This window comes from Ahaetulla prasina, chromosome 1, assembly GCF_028640845.1.
Source record: "Ahaetulla prasina isolate Xishuangbanna chromosome 1, ASM2864084v1, whole genome shotgun sequence".
Classification (NCBI taxonomy): Eukaryota; Metazoa; Chordata; class Lepidosauria; order Squamata; family Colubridae; genus Ahaetulla; species Ahaetulla prasina.
In genome coordinates, this window is record NC_080539.1 from 368,929,073 (window position 1) to 368,935,937 (window position 6,865).

Sequence of the window (6,865 nt, forward strand, 5' to 3'; positions counted from 1 at the left end):
GAAATAAAAATGGTCATAAGTCGAGGACTACTTGTATTGTGGAACATCCAGAACATCGGTTAAATCAGTCGTTGCGCCAAATTGTGAACAAAGATGTGAACGACTAGCCTTGTGGTGCAACCAAAACAATCTGTAACTGAACACACTCAAAACCGTAGAAATGGTGGTAGACTTTAGGAGAAACCCTCCCATACTTCCATCTCTCACAATACTAGACAACACAGTATCAACAGTAGAAACCTTTAAATTTCTAGGTTCTATCATATTGCAAGATCTAAAATGGACAGCTAACATCAAAAACATCATCAAAAAAGGACAACAAAGAATGTTCTTTCTGCGCCAACTCAGTAAGCTCAAACTGCCCAAGGAGCTGCTGATTCAGTTCTACAGAGGAATTATTGAGTCTGTCATTTGCACCTCTATAACTGTCTGGTTCGGTTCTGCAACCCAACAAGACACAGACTTCAGAGGATAATTAGAACTGCAGAAAAAATAATTGCTACCAACCTGCCTTCCATTGAGGACCTGTATACTGCACGAATCAAGAAGAGGGCCGTGAAAATATTTACAGATCCCTCACATCCAGGACATAAACTGTTTCAACTCCTACCCTCAAAACGACGCTATAGAGCACTGCACACCAGAACAACTAGACACAAGAACAGTTTTTTCCCGAAGGCCATCACTCTGCTAAACAAATAATTCCCTCAACACTGCCAAACTATTTACTAAATCTGCACTACTATTAATCTTCTCATCGTTCCCATCACCCATCTCTTTCTACTTATGACTGTATGACTGTAACTTTGTTGCTGGCAATCCTTATGATTTATATTGATTTATTGACCATCAATTGTGTTGTAAATGTTGTACCTTGATGAAGGTATCTTTTCTTTTATGTACACTGAGAGCATATGCACCAAGACAAATTCCTTGTGTGTCCAATCACACTTGGCCAATAAAAAATTCTGTTCTATTCTATTCTATTCTATTCTATTCTATTCTATTCTATTCTATTCTATTCTATTCTATTCTATTCTATTCTATTTTTAAAAAAAAAATGTGCCTACATCACGGGGTTTGACTCTGGGGGCAACAGAAACCCCCCCCCTGTGTTTTCCTCCGAGGTCCGGTGGTAGAAGTAAAAACAGAACCACCTGTTTCTGCACATGGAAATCTCTACGCATTTTGCAACAGAACAGATGGAAGGTGCAGGTGTGGGACAGAATGAGTGGAGAAGGTGTCACAGCTCACAGTTGTTGAGAAAAGTTCAGAGAAAAGCTCACGGTTATGCAACTGGTGTTCTTCGCCACCCCAGCATTTTCTAAATGTCCTTCTCACCAGCTGGCGATGGGTGTTGCTGATATCAGGCACAACTTCAAGCGTTGTCGGATAGATCTTTATTTCTTGGCATTGACACATTCCCATGAAAGGAGAGAGAGGGACAGAGAGAGAAAGATTGAGAGAGAGAGAGAGAGAGAGAGAGAAATTAACAAAGGGAATTAAAGAAAAGGAAGATACAGAATATTACATAATATGGGATAAATCCCATCGCCAATCTCTTTCCACTTATGACTGTATGACTATAACTTGTTGCTGGCAATCCTTATGATTTATATTGATATATTGACCATCAATTGTGTTGTAAATGTTGTACCTTGATGAACGTATCTTTTCTTTTATGTACACTGAGAGCATATGCACCAAGACAAATTCCTTGTGTGTCCAATCACACTTGGCCAATAAAAAATTCTATTCTATTCTATTCTATTCTATTCTATTCTAAATGGTACAAGTGGCTGGAGACTAGAAAAAACGAACAGCGATGAAAAGGGAGAAACAATAAGTGCAAGACGTCTGTGTATAAAATGTATAAATTTAATATTATGAGTGATAGGAACCATAGAGTAATAAGAGATAATGGGACAAGCAGGATACAAATTTCATAAAGGGAAATGGGAGAAAATGTAACTATTAGGAGATCACCGCTATGAAACAGTTGTAAAAAGGGAATGTATGTTACATGTTTTGTGTTTGTTACGTTGTGTTGTGTTATAAATAAAAAACAACAATAATAAAAAAGAGAGAGAGAGAGACAAAAACAGAGGGAGAAAGAAAGAGACAAAAAACAAACAAACCAGAAAGGGAGAGAGAAATTGAAAGAGTGAGAGAAAGAGAGAGAGAAAGAGAGTGAAAAAATAGAGAAGGAGTGAGAGAGAAGAGAGAGAGAGAGAGAGAGAGGACAGAGAGAGAAAGATTGAGAGAGAGAGAGAGAGAGAAATTAACAAAGGGAATTAAAGAAAAGGAAGATACAGAATATTACATAATATGGGATAAATCCCATCGCCAATCTCTTTCCACTTATGACTGTATGACTATAACTTGTTGCTGGCAATCCTTATGATTTATATTGATATATTGACCATCAATTGTGTTGTAAATGTTGTACCTTGATGAACGTATCTTTTCTTTTATGTACACTGAGAGCATATGCACCAAGACAAATTCCTTGTGTGTCCAATCACACTTGGCCAATAAAAAATTCTATTCTATTCTATTCTATTCTATTCTATTCTATTCTATTCTATTCTATTTTTTAAAAAAAAATGTGCCTACATCACGGGGTTTGACTCTGGGGGCAACAGAAACCCCCCCCCCTGTGTTTTCCTCCGAGGTCCGGTGGTAGAAGTAAAAACAGAACCACCTGTTTCTGCACATGGAAATCTCTACGCATTTTGCAACAGAACAGATGGAAGGTGCAGGTGTGGGACAGAATGAGTGGAGAAGGTGTCACAGCTCACAGTTGTTGAGAAAAGTTCAGAGAAAAGCTCACGGTTATGCAACTGGTGTTCTTCGCCACCCCAGCATTTTCTAAATGTCCTTCTCACCAGCTGGCGATGGGTGTTGCTGATATCAGGCACAACTTTAAGCGTTGTCGGATAGATCTTTATTTCTTGGCATTGACACGTTCCCATGAAAGGAGAGAGAGGGACAGAGAGAGAAATATTGAGAGAGAGAGAGAGAGAGAGAGAGAGAGAGAGAAATTAACAAAGGGAATTAAAGATAAGGAAGATACAGAATATTACATAATATGGGATAAATCCCATCGCCAATCTCTTTCCACTTATGACTGTATGACTATAACTTGTTGCTGGCAATCCTTATGATTTATATTGATATATTGATCATCAATTGTGTTGTAAATGTTGTACCTTGATGAACGTATCTTTTCTTTTATGTACACTGAGAGCATATGCACCAAGACAACTTCCTTGTGTGTCCAATCACACTTGGCTAATAAAATTCTATTCTATTCTATTCTATTCTATTCTATTCTAAATGGTACAAGTGGCTGGAGACTAGAAAAAACGAACAGCGATGAAAAGGGAGAAACAATAAGTGCAAGACGTCTGTGTATAAAATGTATAAATTTAATATTATGAGTGATAGGAACCATAGAGTAATAAGAGATAATGGGACAAGCAGGATACAAATTTCATAAAGGGAAATGGGAGAAAATGTAACTATTAGGAGATCACCGCTATGAAACAGTTGTAAAAAGGGAATGTATGTTACATGTTTTGTGTTTGTTACGTTGTGTTGTGTTATAAATAAAAAACAATAATAAAAAAAGAGAGAGAGAGAGAGACAAAAACAGAGGGAGAAAGAAAGAGACAAAAAAAGAAACCAGAAAGGGAGAGAGAAATTGAAAGAGTGAGAGAAAGAGAGAGTGGGAAAGAGAGAGTGAAAAAATAGAGAAGGAGTGAGAGAGAAAGAGAGAGAGAGAGAGAGGGAGAGGGGGGAGAGAGAAATCAGGGAGAGAAAGAGAAAAAAAGAAAGAGAGAAATTGAAAGAATGAGAGAGAAAGTGTGAGAAAGGAGAGAGGGAGAGGGAAAATCAGGGAAAGAGAGAAAAAAAGGGAAATTGAAAAAGTGAGAGAGAGAGCACTGCTATTTCTTCGTAATCACAAAACAAGAAAAAATGGCATTTGCTGAGTAAAACATAAGGTAGCAGATATATTGGGGAGACAGAGCCGGGATACTTGGCTGAACATGGGATAGGAGACCATCAGAACCTCCTGGGAAAATTGGCTTGAGAGGGAAACTGAAAGGAGACGGAAAACTTATTTATTTATTTATTTTATTTATTTATTTTGTCACAACATCATACAAAAAGATTATATAGTATATAAACATATATATGAGTAAATGTTAGGAGGTATAAGCATATATATATATAGGAAGAAGAAAAGAAAAACAATAGGACAGGAACGGTAGGCATGTTTGTGCGCTTTTGCACGCTCCTTATGGTCCTCTAAGGAATGGGGTGAGGTCAATAGTAGAAAGTTTTTGGTTAAAGCTTTTAGGATTATGGGAAGAGACCACAGTCAGGTAAAGTATTCCAAGCACTGATGATTCTGTTACAGAAGTCATATTTTCTGCAATCTAGATTAAAGCGGTTGACATTAAGTTTAAATCTATTAGTTGCTCTAGTATTATTGCAATTAAAGCTGAAATAGTCTTTAACCGGAAGGACATTACAATAGATGATTCTATGAGTTAAACTTAGGTCATGTCGAAGGCGACGGAGTTCCAAGTTTTCTAAGCCTAGGATTTCAAGTCTGATGGGATAGGGTATTCTATTGTTTTCAGAGGAATGGAGAACTCTTCTTGTAAAATATTTCTGGACACGTTCAATTGTATTGATGTCAGAGATGTGGTGAGGGTTCCAAACAGGCGAGCTGTATTCTAGAATTGGTCTAGCAAATGTTTTATATGCTCTGGTTAATAGTGTGGTGTTGGGGAGACAGAGCCGGGATACTTGGCTGAACATGGGATAGGAGACCACCAGAACCTCCTGGGAAAATTGGCTTGAGAGGGAAACTGAAAGGAGACGGAAAACTTCTGAACTGTGGCCTAGGAACAAATACAGGGCTGGCTCTTCGGCTTTGCAATGGAGATGAGCACCACCCCCTAGAGTCAGGAACGACTAGCACATATGTGCGAGTGGAACCTTTACCTTTATAAATGACTTAGATGAGGGAATAGAAGGGGAACTCATCAAATTTGCAGATGACACTAAACTGGCAGGAATAGCCGACACTCCAGAAGATAGGCTCAAGATACAGGAGGATCTTGACAGACTTGAACCATGGGCCCTATCCAACAACATGAATTTTAATGTGGAGAAAAGCAAACCTTTGCATTTAGGCAGGAAAAACCAAAGGTACAAGTACAGGTTAGGCGAGACTGGGCTCAAAAACAGTAACCGTGTGAGAGGGACCTTGGAGTCCTAGTGTGTTGTGTCTCGTCCGCTTTCACCGCAGCTGGGGCCTTCTTATCTGCTTTTGAACGCTGAGGAATGTCCTAGTATGCCTCCCGGCCCCAGCTCTGGCTCCATGCCCAGACAGGCTTAGGAGGAAGAAGTATCTCCAGCCCCCAGCTCTGGCTCCATGCCCAGGCAAACGGAGCAACTAGACCCCTCCCCCTCTCCCACAGCATGTGAGCCTGAGGAAAGTCAATTACCAACAGCTGCAGACTGGAGTGATCCTCGCGTCAGAAGACTTGATAGACGGAGGCAACAGAAGGAAGGGAGGGGCAGGCCTGGATAAGTGCTGAGTCATGGAGCCACACCCCATGGCCTATATAAAGGATCTGCTTTCTGGCATTCTCTGAGTCAGGCAAAGTCTAACATATCTTGCTGAAGTCACTTTCTGGTCTCCTGCCTGCCTTGAGAACTTTGCTAGGACTTTGGCAGAGCTGCAGAGGCACACCTGATTCGGATTTCCCTGACCCGGTCGTCAGCGGAGGAGTGGGACACGACATAGTGGATGATCATTTGAATATGAGCCAGCAGTGTGCAGCAGCAGCCGCCCAAAAAAAGGGCTAATACAATCCTCGGTTGTATAAACAGAGGCGTAGAATCAAGATCACGCGAAGTATTAGTACCCCTTTATAAAGCTGTAATAAGACCACGCCTGGAATACTGCAACCAGTTTTGGTCACCATACTACAAAAAACAAAACAAAACAAAACAAAAACAACGTTGAGACTTTGGAAAAAGTTCAGACAAGAGCAACAAAGAGGATCAAAGGCTGGGAGACGAAACCATATGAAGAGCGGCTGCAGATTTTGGGTTTGGCTAGTCCGGGTGTCAGCAACCTGCGGCTCCAGAGCTGCATGTGGCTCTCTGGGCCCTTGCTATGGCTCCCTGTTGGGTGATCCCACCATTGGCTGGCCCCGCCCCTCGCCCTTCCCTCCCAGTCACTCTTCACCTGGCCTGAGAAGGTAAGGACGACGGCGGGGGGATGGAGAAGCGGCCAAGGCAGACAGAGAGATGGGGGGGGGGAGAGGGAGAGAAATGTCAAAAGGGATTTGTGGTTTCCAATATTTATTTTTTTTTTATAAAAAGTTTTATTTTTACAATCATATCAAATAATTCATCCAATGTACAGTTATATACAATTAGTCGGGCTTGCCCAGTCACCACCCCCCTTTTTAACACTCTTCCCTCTTCTACCTTCTTCTACTTTCCAGACCTTCCTCTCCTTCTCTTATCTACATCCTCTCCTCCCTCCACCCTACACCTTCCTTCTCCCTCTTCTACCCCTCTTCCTTCCTCTTCTCTTTCCTACCTCCTACTCTCTCTTTTCTCCCTCCCCACCGTTCTAAAATGGTAACTGGGCAGACCCGACCCTACATTAATTATATTTATACATCTTCAATAATCCCTGTACATTAACCATCACTCCATCTCTACCAAAACCCCCAATTCCCTCCCCTTACCCCCACCCCCACCCCGACTTCCCAGAACAAAATGCAGGGTATCAAAACTAACAATCATAATCTAAAATAATTCCTAAATT